The 14155-nt window shown below is 38.4% G+C and overlaps 1 non-coding gene across 1 annotated transcript; it reads left to right on the forward strand.

Moving 5' to 3' along the window:
• The first annotated feature begins 1228 nt into the window (after positions 1–1228).
• LOC130024108 (U6 spliceosomal RNA) lies at positions 1229–1332 on the forward strand. Its single transcript, XR_008792554.1, has one exon. It is a non-coding gene; the product is annotated as a U6 spliceosomal RNA (small nuclear RNA).
• Positions 1333–14155: the final 12823 nt, after the last annotated feature.

The following is a 14155-nucleotide window of genomic DNA, read 5'->3' on the forward strand; positions in this document are numbered from 1 at the left end:
GAAGACTAACCTGGCCTGAGGATTACAGTCTACACACACACACACACACACACACACACACACACACACACACACACACACATATATATATATATATTATATATAGTGAGATATCCTCAGGAAGAACCAAACCTTAAGTTTATATCTCTTACTGTGCTCATACGGAATGATATTGCCAGAAATATTGGAAGTAGACTTACTACAACTATTTAAGTAGATTACTATCTGAGGAAAGAACACACCCTTGTTGGGATCCTACCCTTGAGGAGATCTCCTAGTAATCTGGAATAATCTCTTTAGATGAGATTTTATTTCTGAGTTAATCTCCTCGAGGAGTGGTCTTACCTCTCTTTGCTGATTTTTTAATGTTCAACCAACCTTTGTGTCACCACCCTATGTGATTGCTATATAAACTAAGACTGTAAGCTCTGAGGGGGTTTGGGGGCTTGGGCTTGAGAGGGTGAGAAGGCCCAGGTTGAGGAGGAGGCTCAAGCTCAGGCTCAGGGTCAGTCTCGGGCTCAGTCTCGGGCTCGGCTTGGACTCGGGCTCCAGAGGGCAGAGTCAGAGGTGAGAGAGGCTCAGGCTTGAGAGAGAGGAGTAGAAGGGTAGTGAAGATTGGAATAAACTACAATTGAGGCCAAAAAAACCTTATTCTTCTTTTCCCCCATCCAGCATTTCTCTCAAATTTGATTAATTATGATAACAAGCCATAGGACCTTTCTAAGGAAAAAAAAACTAAGAAAAAAACTACAATGATGTTCACAAACCTCCAATGTATATATATTTTCCTAATGTATAATTTCTATCACAAGATGCAACAATGTTTAAAACACATCCCCCATACTCTTTGATAAGTGAATAGCTAACTAAGTAATTATGAAATGTAAAAACAGGATTATGTATTCCTTAAATATCTTTGAACCTATAGGATAAAGACAAAGTTCCAAAGAATATACACTTGGACTTAACAAAATATTTACATAGGGAATGAAGAGACAAGTCATTAATGGAAATGATCAGGACGAGTTAAGGTACAGTAGATTCAGAGAGAATACAGCAAGTTATTATAACTAACATACAAAAAAACCCAAATAAGCTTATATAATATATGTAAAGAAATGAATGCATGGGTGTATGAATGTATGGGTATGTTGCAAAATACAAATATTTATGTTTAATAAAATTAATTATATAAATTTACATTAAATATTATAAAGAAATAAAGTTAGTGCTCACTTCGGCAGCATATATGCTAAAATTGGAATGATACAGAGATTAGCATGGCCCCTGCACAAGGATGACATGCAAATTCGTGATGCGTTCCATATTTCTTAATAATTAAAACAGCATGGTACTGGAACAAAGGCAGAGCTGCAGACCAATGGAACAGGGTCAAATATACTGACATCTCCCCCCAAGCATATGATCATCTAATCTTTGATAAAGGAGCAACAAATGTGAAGTGGAGTATGAAAAGCCTCTTTAACAAATTGTGCTGGCAAAACTGCACGGCTACATGCAAAAAAATAGGCTCATATCTCTGCCTAACTCCATGTACAAAAGTAAGATCTAAGTGGATTAAAGACCTCAACATCAGACCGGAATCCATAAGGTACATTGAAGACAAAATTGGCAAAACCCTCCATAACATTGAAGCTACTGGTATCCTCAAAGATTTCGCACTACTAGCCAAGCAAATGTAAACAGAGATAGACAAATGGGACTATCTTAAACTAAAAAGCTTCTGCACCTCAAAAGAAACAGCGACCAAAATATAAAAACAGTCTACAGAATGGAAAAGGACATTCGCCAAATACACAATATATATATTATACTCTTCTGAATTTAAAAAAGCCTGTTATTGAAAATGTCCAAATCTTATTTTGAAATGGATAAAGACTTATAAACTAGAATTCTTCTGTTTCCAAAACCCCCAGCTGTATTCAAGATATGAAAAACATTTTTAAAAGAAATTTTGTGTAAATATTGTGTAATACAATCTAAGCTAAATAAAATTCCCAAGAAATGGTCAAAGATATCTTAATAAAATTTTCTTAATTTATTTATTTATTTATCAAATCACTGTGAGATTCAGTTACAAAGTTTTCATGTTTGAGTTTCAGTTGTACAATGAAGGAACACCCATCCCTCCACCAGTGCACATTTTCTACCACCAGTGTCCCCAGTATACCCCCTCCCACCACCTGAACCCTCCCCCTGCCTCTGTGGCAGACAATTTTCCCCATACTCTCTATTTTGGGGCATTATGGTTTGCAATACAGATACTGAGAGGCTATCGCATGTGGTCCTTTATCTACTTTCAGCACGCAACTCCCATCCCAAACAATCCCTCCAACCATCATTAACTTAGTGATCCCTTCTCTATCTCATCTGCCTTCTTCCCCAGCTCATGAGGCAGGCTTCCAATCATGGAGCAATCTTCCTGGCCTCGTCTTGACTGTCCTTGAGTGCTCAATAAAATTTTCACAGATTCAAAGACATCTGAAGTATCTGCAAAGCCCTTTTATGGGAAACAGTAATTTTGTAAATTAGGGTAACAAATTCAAGATATGAACATTGATTTATTAACTTACTAAATATCTGCTAGTTAGCCTGAAGTATTAATAAAAGCTGAATATGTGATTGACTTATCAATTAATATAGCAGGTGATTGCACCAATGACTCATTTTAATAAAGTTTTCTATTAAATCTGGGACACTGTAATATGGAATATATATATGTGAATGGTAGCTAAGGGCTTGATTTCAAAAATCACATTTGCTTGACATAATTTTCCCCAAGGATTTCCATTTTCAATTATTCAAAGGGCTAGAAGACAGTAGATTTATTTAATGGTTACATGATATACTTTAAAGAACTTCCTATGTGATTTTTTTGGTCGGGTCATACCATTAAAATGATAACAGGATTTTTAGCTGTGATAGTAATTGTGTGGGAAATAACTGAACTGATTAAACATTAACTATACTGTTAATATAGAATATAGTTCAAAATACCGGATGATAGTTTTCCAGAATAGAAAAATTTCATTTTAATTTCTATAGGCATAATCAGATATATATATATATATATATAATATATATATACATATAGTCAGAGCATATATTCTCATGTTCACTGAAACAGCAAAAAATGTACTTTTGGCCAGCAGTCAGCAATCAGCAATCAATAGTTCATATGGAGTTTTTTTTTTTTTTGAGCTATACCCAACTGTGCTCAGGACTTCGTCCTAGCTCTGGGATATGGGGTTGCTGCTGGCGGAGCCCACGAGCCCATAGGTAGGCATCATGCCAGGGTCTGCTACAAGCAATACAAGTGGCTTAATCCCTGTGCTATCTTTCTGGCCATGGAGAGGTTTGTGTGATGTTTTCTGTGGTGGTGGTTACTTTGTAGTTCTGGTGGCACACACAATACCATGATGTGTAAGGGTTATAACAGCCCAGACCTCAGGGCTTACTCCTGATGGCACTCAGAGGATCATACAGCACCCAAATCCAACCTTGGTGTCTTGAGTGCCTGCATGCAAAGCATGTGCTCAGCACATGGAGCTGATTTAAAACTGTGATTTAGAGTTTTAAAATGATGACAATTCGTGTATGTATAAGGATAGTGGTATGGAGCTTTCTAGTGCTGGTTCTAAGACTCCAAATAGACAGTTCTTAAGGACGAGGTATGTTCATCCTCACTGCACTCTTCAATAAGTAAAGCACTATAGTAAAAGAAACAAATGACTGGAATGATTGGCTAACATTATAGGAAATGACTAGAAGGAATCACAGTTGTAGGAAGCTGTTGGGGGAGGACTCCCTAGCAGTATCCCGGGACCCCAGGGATACTCTGGTGGTCTATGGACAGCCAGGGGTCTGGTGTGCTGTTTGGACTGGGCCCGTGATGTGATGTGATGTGATGTGATGTGATGTGATGTCATGTCATGTCATGTCATGTAATGTTATGTCATGTCATGTCATGTCATGTGGTGTCATGTGATAGACCAGTGGTATTGGGGGCTGTGGCTGGGGAGGGAAGTGGGGAGCTGTACCTGGCAGTGCTTGGGTGTGTCTGTTGGGCCAAGGATCAAACTTGGATACCTGAGAGTTCAAGGCATGTATTCTGACCACCGTCCCATAACAGAAGAATGTTTTCAGGTCAGGAAGATGGCTCAAAGGCTTGGAGTGAAGCTCTGTGTGCAGCAGCACATAATTCAATTTATCCTCAGCCCTAAGGGGTGCTGCAAGCACTGAGAGCACCCTCCCCAGTGTGTGCACCCAACACACACTATGGGCAAATGAACACAGCCAATAAGAAAATTCAGGCTGCAAATGTGGTATGAGGATATTTCTGTGCATTGGAACCCTGTCATCACTCATGTTTTTCCTGAAATCAGTGAAATAAGGTTTGTAATAATATGAAATGATAGCAACCTGGAGAATAAGGGTCTGATTCCTGCTGTAGCCCCAGAGGTGCCAGTTCTATGGGAGACCGCTCCAAATTCTGATGGCTAGCAGGATGAGTTCCTAGGGAATAGTTCCACCTTCCTCAAAATAAACTACAGAATTAGTGACTACAAAAAAATTTTTACATTATCTTTTGATTGGTAAAGAACTAAAATTATCAAGTAAAAACTCTTATCATGCACGATAGTGCATGCAATATGAGTTAAGTAACTACTGAGTTAATAGGCTGAAATATCTCTTTACAGGCAAAAGAGAGAAGAAAAGAATAACTGTAAGAAAATAACCAGTCAGTAGAAATTGACTTTGAAACTAGATAGTGAGTTTAGCCGATGACATTTTGAAAGCAACTAATATAACATCATAAATAAAGTAAATACAATATACTTAAATAAGGAAATAATTTCACAGTGGTTTAGTATATTGGAAATCACAGTCATACTGGTAATTACAAATCACTTAAAATATTAGAGCTGAATCATTAAGTAACTCTAAAAATTCTGTCAACAAGTTTAACACGAGATTTAAGATAGTTACAGATAATGTTAATGAACTTTAAGATAAATCAGTACCAATCACTCATTAAGAAGATCAGAAATAAATAAAATTGAAGAAAGAATTATAGAATCTAAAAGATTAGTTTTATAATGTCAATTTTTTCCCCCAAAAGTTTTTGTATGGGGGAGCTCCAGAATAATGTTTATGGGAAACATTAGTTGGCAGATCCAAGAAGGATGAATACAAAAAGGATCACAGCCAGTCACACTGAAGTCAAACTGATAAAAGTCAAAGTCAAAGAGAGAAGGGAAGTTTTCTCATCAGAAATAATGGAGGATGAAAGGAGATGACTTAAATATTCAAAGAGGTTAAAGAAAAATATAATCTGTCAACCAAAAATCCTATATCCCGTGAAATCATCCTTCAAATTTAAAATAAATTGAAAACTTGTCTGATACCAAAAATAGACAATTCATTGCTATCAGTCCTGCATTACAATAAATGCTTAAAGAAATCTTGCGGGATAAAAGAAAATAACTCCAGTTAGTATCACCGAGTCACTGAATAATGAAGGACATGAGAAATGGCAAAACATTATGGGTAAACAAAATAACCCTGTGTGGATGCATGCATCTTTTTCTTAATTTAAAAAATAAATATGAGTTTAAAGCAAAATCATAATGACAAGCCATTAGATTTATAAAATACATAGAATAAATATGGCAGTAACAGACAGAGGTTGAAGGGCAGAGAAAACACACATACAGAGATTCGAAGATGTCGCATTTTAAGAAAATCCAATCAGGTCTCACTGAAGGTAGACTGTGATGGGTTAAAGGTCACTCTGTGGGTTAAAGGACACTCTCTGCTACTTCAAGAGGAAGCAGAGAATATACACTGGACACCACTTGGCATGCAGTCCTAACAAGTGTGATCCCCAGCCACCCATGGGCTCCTGGCCATGGCTGGTGGGGTCACAGTTGCACAGCACTGCAAGAACAATCTCACCAGAAAAGCCCACTCACTCCTAAGGAGTATCAGAAAACCCTCCCAGATTTCCCAGGGCTGGGTATATGGTCACGTTCCTCCCTTATGCCATGCCCTGATGATTTCTGGCACCACATGACCTCCAATAACTCTGAATACATCCCTGAGGATTCCAGGGCACCAAAAACTGCCAGAGATGACCCATTAAAGAGCAAAAATAAAAACAAATAGGGAAGCTAATATGGCACACAAAAACAATTGAACACAATAAAGGTCATTAAAGTCATTAAAAAGAAATAGAGGGACAAAAAAAACCTGACGTAACACATAAAATGAATCACAAGACATCTTCAAATTTAAAGTTAACAAACCTATTCATATGATGGACCAAATGCTTAAAAAGATGTTCAAAAGGATATTATACTAAATTTAAAAATATATCTAGCTATATCAACTACAAAACATGCAGATTCCTCCCAAAGAGACACATCAATTGAAGCAAATAGACTGGAAAAACTGTAAATAGTAATCAAGTCTAGAGTAATGATATCAGATAAAATAAACTTCAAGACTACAAGTATTACTTGGGACAAAGAGGCATTCTTATTGAGAGAGTGATAAAGATATGTTCAACAAAAAACATACAAGTGCATATGTTCTAAGAGTCTCAAAACACATGAACCCAAAACATACAGAACCAATAAATGTAATCAGTATAGGTTGTTATCTCAATATATTTCACTTAGGAAAAAATAACAGTAATAATACAGAAATGCTTCAGAATAATATAGATAAGGATATATGTACATATAGTAAATAAGATACTAAAATCATGCTAATGTCTGAGAATTTGGGGGGCAATACCCACTGACCTCTTAAATATTGTTGTAATTTCTTGCCATCTGGCAGCTTTTTATTTCAAGTTTCTGTCACCACAACCAGTAAGACTCCCAAAACTGGGTCCAGGAGATAGTACAGAAGGTAAGGTGCTTGCTTTGCGCATCGACTAGGTTCATGAGCAACAAGCACATGGACACTGCTAGGAGTGACCCCTGAGCACACAGCCAGGAGACCTGGATCATGACAGTTGTGATCCCAAAATACAAATCAATCCTTCAAAACCTGCCAAGAACTGGAGGCAAAAATCTTTGTTAAGGCCTCTCTCTCTTTCTTTCCCTTTTCACATGTGTATTTAAAAGAAAGATCAGAGCGTATCTCTTACATCTGTAGGATTAATAGTTTGAGGGGTTCAGAGAAAGCATGGAAACTATAGACTGAAAGTAAAACTACCATTCTAACAGATTGGTTGGAACATATAAAAGCACTCCAATGCCTGACACATTGCAAGCATTCAGGGCATCCCCCTTCCCTTCCTCTCTCCTCCTCTTCCTTTCTTCCCCCTCTCTCCCTCACTCTTTCCCTCCCTCCTTGTCTAGTCCCTCTTTCCCCTCCTTTCTCAAACTATAGCAAACATTTCAAAATGCTGTGAAATAGGTCTCTCTCTATATTTTATTTATTTATTTAGGATTTTGGTCCACAACCAGCTATGCTCAGGGTTTACCCATGGCTTTGCATCCAGGGATCAATTCTCAAGGTGCTTGGAGAACCATATGGGGTGCTGGGGATAAATCTCAATTTGGGCACATGAAAAATAAGTTCCTTACTTGCTGTATTATATTCACACACTTTTACCTTATTCATAATTCATTATAATTATTAATGATGTAGACAAAAATATTTAGAATTGATCTTATAATCATGACAATATTTTCTTCCACATTAAAAGAATACCCCCTGCCCAAATCCCTATTCCTTCATGCAATAAAGAATATTTTGATGTAGGCAGAATGATCTGCATTTATCTCCCCTGGAGAGTGCTATCATCAATCTCCAGAAGAGCTGGGAGGAGACAGGAACGTGCAAATGAAATGATAGAAACTCTATTCATAGTCCCATCATGACTTTTTTGATGGGATGTATTTATCAAAGGCTGATCTCCAGAGATTACAGTAGCACTGCACCTATTATTACAGTGAGAATCCAGGATGATCTTCACCGTAACTTTGATTATTGTCACAAAATTTCAGATTTAAACAGAGCTGTGGAGTCCCTTCTGCCAGATAGCATAGCTCATGCAATCAGAAACAAAGCCCTCCCTGGGGATTCCCAGCAGGGGGCAGTGGGGGGGTGGGGGCTGGGCACCTGTTCCACCACAAACAGTCTTCTTCTCTTTGGGAGTTTAAGGAATCTGTCTCCTACCCAACTAATAATACTCCCTCACACCAGTCTCCTTGGCATGTTCCTGACAACTGCAAATGAAAACACTCTCACTGGTGTGTCACAAACATGTATGCCTCCCCCACTCCCCACCCCGCCCCCACTCCATCCTCTGGCTCTCCTTATCTGAGTATGATTAGGATAAAGTTCCACGAGAGGTGCCAGCCAGCCTCCTCTGCTTTTCCCAGTTGAGGAAGCCCACTTCACTTTCAGACGGCAAATGTTCAAACAATACGGGGCATAAGATGCATGATGGCAGGGAAAGTTAATGTTCAAGGGCGACCTCCTGAATTTCTTTATTTTAATATTTTTTAATAAATCACCGTGAGATACAGACTTACAAACTTTTGTGATCACATTTCAGTCATACAATGATCTAGTACCCACCCAGTGCCCATTCACCACCAACGTTCCCAGTATCCCTCCCATCACCTCCATACACCTCCCCACCAGCCTCTGTGGCAGGCAGGCACATTCCCTTTTACTCTCTCTCACTCTCCTTTTGGGTTTGCAATACAGGTAGTAAGTGGCCACCATGTTTGGTCTATAGTCAACTTTCAGCATGCTTGGAGATGCTTGTGAATTTCTTTAGTATAAATCCATGCTCTCCTGGAAGGAAGGGCCAATCCATACCCAGAAGATTGAGTCCCATGTGGCTGAGCCATGGCTGGCCCCAGCATGTGGGAACCCCAAACAATCAGCTTGCAGCCTATCACTTCCCTTGAGCAATGTCACTCTTCCAAGGGCTCAGCTGGGAAAGCATTTCCCGACAGCTCAGACACTCAAGGGCAATAGTAGACAGGCTTGCTCAGTTGCCATCTCTGCTGACAGCCCCCACTAGCCTCCACCTCTGCTGAGCCAGCTGTTCTCTCTCCACCTGTGCCAGTTTTTAGTTCCAGGGTTGCCTGTGATGAGTGCTGAGGAAGGGGACCAGTGTCTGCTTATTGGTACATGGTAGGTGCTGAATTGCCCCATTGGAAACTTGAGCTCTTAAGTTACAACTCATGCCACATAACCATCACACCCCACATCTTATTTTGGGGGTTATTTGGGAAATTTTTCATGTACCATCTTAGTGCCTCTATGCCCAGTTCATTGTTCATTCAGACTCTCCAAGAGGCAGGCACTACCAAGACTAAAATATGGGCTTATCAGAGGATGCACCCAGAAAAACTCATGAGAAGGGTGAGCTGAGAAGCAAGGGGACAGTGAGAAGCTTAGCAGCATTACTCTGCAGAAGGAGAGGAAAACAGAATATCAGATCCATGACAAACTGAGTAAGGATCCTCAGCCGAAGTTCGCCTCTAGAAGCAGCCAGGCATGTCTCAGGCTGGCACTAGTTATTACAGTCACCCTCATCACTGCCTCACATCAGACTGTCCCTGGTCTCCCCATGAATTGGGGCATGCCTACAGAGCTATCAATCAACTCTGCCCTGGAAGCTGTTTTTTTCTTGGAAAGGAGAGCAGCGTACCTCCATAGCTTCCAAGCTATTGCTTCCAAAAAAGATTTACAGTACAAAAGAATAAAATGAGACGTTAGGAAAGCAAAAGCAAACTAAAGTGAGAAAAACTGATGGATCTGGAGATAACATTGCAAGCAGAAACACTGGGAGAGTCTGTGATCACACAAAGTTTGCTCTTAAGATTTTAATAAATTTAAAAAAGAATAAAATACCATGAGTCACATAATATAGTTTGACCAATGAAGAAAAGCTATTCAGAGGAATTCAAACTCTCCTATGACTACGATGTGAGATACAACTACCAGTGGGTACTTATGTTATATCTAACATTTTCAAATGATATGAAGCTCTTATGTTGATTCAAGTATATATGTAGTATATTTTAATGGTCTGACTTGATCAAATGATAAGATTTATGGTCGTTAAATTAATCTTATCTTAAAAGGGGATTTTCCATGAATATAATGGAAAAATAATCCAAAAGAGTTGGAATACAAAAGTCTATTTTTTTCAATGAGTAGTGAGAATTTTGTGATTTCACAAAAATTCATGTTAGAGTAAAAAGATAGTTTTGAGCAATTTATCTAGCTTAGAAGAGTTGCTGATATAGTGTGGGAGAGAAGAGCAAAGATCTTTCTCAGCCATTCAATATTCACTCCAACAAACTTAAAAATGCACAATTAAGACCTCCACACAGTTCCCCCTGAAGGCACGATTGCAATAAGATTCACTTGAAAAGTATCTGTGCTACTAAACTCATACTTTGAGTGACACAAATTAAGAACACGGAATTTCCAGTAATATACCATTGATATATAAAAATATCTTCTTATTTTAAATTCCCCTCATAAATTTTATAATAAACAGTAATTTTTAACTATAAAATAAAATATATTTCATTTTTATTAATTTGTTTTATTTTATTATTTAAGCACACTCAAAAAATTGAATGGATTTTTTTATTCTGAAAAGTCATAACTATGAGCTGAAATAAACTTACCAAAAATTATTTTGACCTTGGGATTCTTCAATTTAAATAATTATTTCTAATAGCAATTATATAAAATAAGCTGTTACCTCTTCAAGCTCTCCCTAACTTCTGATAATATAACCATGTTACCTAATTATAATGGAATACTTATTTCTGTTTTCTAGGGTCAGAGAAGGACACTAAACTCATCCCAAAATATATCAAATCATTAAAGTTCACAAGAATTAAGGACTAGTAGGGACATGTCTGTTTTTTTCCAAATGAAAATTATTATCCAGGACATTAGAAAATCATCCCAATTGACCCTGATACACATGGCATTATAAAGGTAAATTTTTATTTTAGTATCAAAAGACAGGAAGCTAATAGGAATGCACAATTGATGTTTGAACTTGAATTTTTCAATGATTGTTATAATCGTGAAAATCTACATTTAGTGTGGGCCTACTGTGTAGTGAACATCATGTCCATCACATCAAAGAAGGTTTTGTTCTAGAATATTCCACAGCTGCAGCCATCTTGCACTCATTTAATAAAGTCTCACCTGAACCAAAGGAGACCAGTGTCCCACATTATATTCCAATGATATCATAGCTAAGAGAATGGGAGGTTTAGATGCCAATTTTATCTGGGTCAAAATCTATGCCTGTCATTCCCTGTCTAAGAATATATTGTACAACTGTTACTTGACTTCAAAATGTCTACAAACTTCTTTAGGTTGTCTTGGCTTTAAAATATTTCTTGGTATTATTTAATTTCCTATAGATAACTCTGTATTGGAAAAAAAGCCTATGATCCTCAAAACATTCTCTTTATGACAGATTTCTACTTTCTGCTATATAAAGCCTCTCCTATCTCATGACTTCAGGTCAGATACATGCCACAGCCATCAAATAAAATATTTTTGCTTTGATTGCTGTGGATATCCATCTCAATCAATATCAGCTGTAGTCTGCTGATTTCAAAAATATGCCTTACCTCTGTGAAATCTATCTTACTGGCCACTTTGTCCAACAGCTAGTAGAAGATGCTTTTGTAATTATAAGTTAGACAGCATTTCCTCCCTTCTGTAAATAAGGTTAATTTAATATAATACTTATACAGTGCAAAGTAGTGCTCATGAGTCATAACTGTGGTATTTAAGTCTTTTGAAACAGACATGACCAAAAGGTTAAGTGAGAAATGCACTTCCCACTTGCCAGGCAGTGGTGTGTGTGATAGCTAATTGTCTTTCAATTTCCTTGCATATTAAGAATCTCAAAGGATCACTATGTCTGCTCCGTCTTGAGACGTGACTAAACGCACCTGCTAGGTACCTGCCTAACCGTCTAAATGAATGACTTCGTCCTTACCACCTTTTATGTTGGCATTTCTTTCATTCTGTTCTATCCTATACACTTGGGAATCTGTTTGAATTTGCTATGTCTTGTGTTTGACGACGTCTAAGACCATGGGACTTGCCTTTTACTTATAAAAAGAAAGAGTCCGTATCCCCAAGACACTGCATTTAAATTAAAGTCTTTTGAAACTGACGTGACCAAAAGGTTAAGTGAGAAATACACTCCCCACTTACCAGGCAGTGGTGTTTGCGTGATAGCTAATTGTTTTTCAATTTCCTTGGATACTGAGAATCTCAAAAGATTGTGATCATGATCAGTGCCTATCTGATAACAGACTACTATATGTTAAAAATAATTTGGAAGTGCTTGACTTCCCAAAATATACAGTGAAAAATGCTTCAAATCATATCTTACAGATCTCTATAAATTAAATGAATAGCTCACTTGAGGGTACTTTACACATGTTTTCTGTTACATAGATGAAAAAGTCATTTCTGACAGTAATTATAAAAAATAAAAATATAAAGATATGTACATTTTATGATCTATAAATATTCTGTTTTTTCACATGAGTTTAATAATAATCAAATAAATAAAGCAAATTGCCTAAAGTCACAAAATAAGTTCTAGATGCAGGAATATAGCTTTTATTCTTTCACTCTAATCAAAATTATCAAAATTAATAGTGCACAATGATGATTGCTTTTTAAAAATTATCCATACACTGGGTTCTAGCAAGGTTTAAAATAGAAAAAATATAAAAGCTTTATTCAAAATAAAATAATGGCATTAATTTTTTGTAAATGTTTACAACTGTCACTGCAGCTAGTTATTAATTTTGCAGCTGGAGAGAGAAAGTAACTAGGAAAATAAATATTTTACAACATGAAACATTTTAATCCACAAAATGTCCCCTCAGCTGAAAGGAGGAAGGGAAGATGTCTTGAAGAGGGAAGGTGTATGGGGAATGTCCCCTGGGCACTGAGTCTTGGACAATCGCTGAGGGTCAATCATAGTGAACGCATACAAGAGAAATGTGCTCCAGAGGCAGAAGACCTTAGTAAATCATGTTTCCCATCAACTACTTTCAGTCACAAATCATAATCAATCACAAATCATCCTGTTAGTCGTCGATTGCCTCGAGCAGGCCCCAGTAACGTCTCCTTCATCCTAGCCCTGAGATTATATTCAAGGCTCTTTAGGAGAATGAGACCCATCATTGTTACTGGTATTTGGCATATTGGGTACGCCACAGGGAGTTTGCCAGACTCTGCCATGTGGGCAGGCTACATTTAGTAGCCTGCCAGTTTGTCCAAAGTAGGAATGAGATAATAAGATGTTATAATAAAATGTCATTTTGTTATTAATGTCATTTTGCGGCCGCGCGGTTCAGAGATCTGGTTTTTATAGTCTCAGAGTCTTGGCCGCTGATGGGATTACACGGCGCCAGGGGGCCAGTTGGTGGGTGTGACCCCGGCCTACTGGAATTTGGAGGATCTGGGTGGAGGATGCTCGGCCCAAATCCGGGTAGGCTTGGAGATCTTGGCCCCGGAACCCGCGTGACTTTGTCCCTCTGCCAGTACCTTCACATGTGCGGAGAGTGGTCTCAGCATGGTGGTGGCTGGTCCTGGAGGTCTTTGGCTGCCAGAGCCCTTGTCGGGGCAGGGAGAAAAGCTCAACCCGCTCCCCTTCAAGGGGTCCCAGAGAGCGAGGACAGTCAGGCACAGGGGCAGAAGACTTACTTTCAGTAATTCATACAATATTTCACTTCCCTTTGCCCCTAGCATGGATCATCTAAATTATGTGCTCTTAATATTATTACCGAGAGAGGAACCCAGGTGTGCGAACCTGGGGCTGAGATCTCCAAGCCTGCTCGAATCAGGATTGGGCCTCCCCCACCCAGATACCCCATTTTCCAGTAGCTAGACAATCACACCCAGAAACTACCTCTGGCACCATGCAATCCCATCAAAGGCCAAGATCCAAAGACTACGAAACAAAGCTCCCTGAAGCAAGCAACTGCATTTGAGGGCACAGGACCTCTTATAGTCTAGTTCTCCCTCACGTAGAACCCAGCAAGCTACTGAGAGTATCCTGCCCGCATGGCAGAGCCTGGCAATCTCC

This window comes from Sorex fumeus, unplaced genomic scaffold (genome assembly GCF_029834395.1).
Source record: "Sorex fumeus unplaced genomic scaffold, SorFum_2.1 ptg000026l, whole genome shotgun sequence".
In the NCBI taxonomy this organism is placed as follows: domain Eukaryota; kingdom Metazoa; phylum Chordata; class Mammalia; order Eulipotyphla; family Soricidae; genus Sorex; species Sorex fumeus.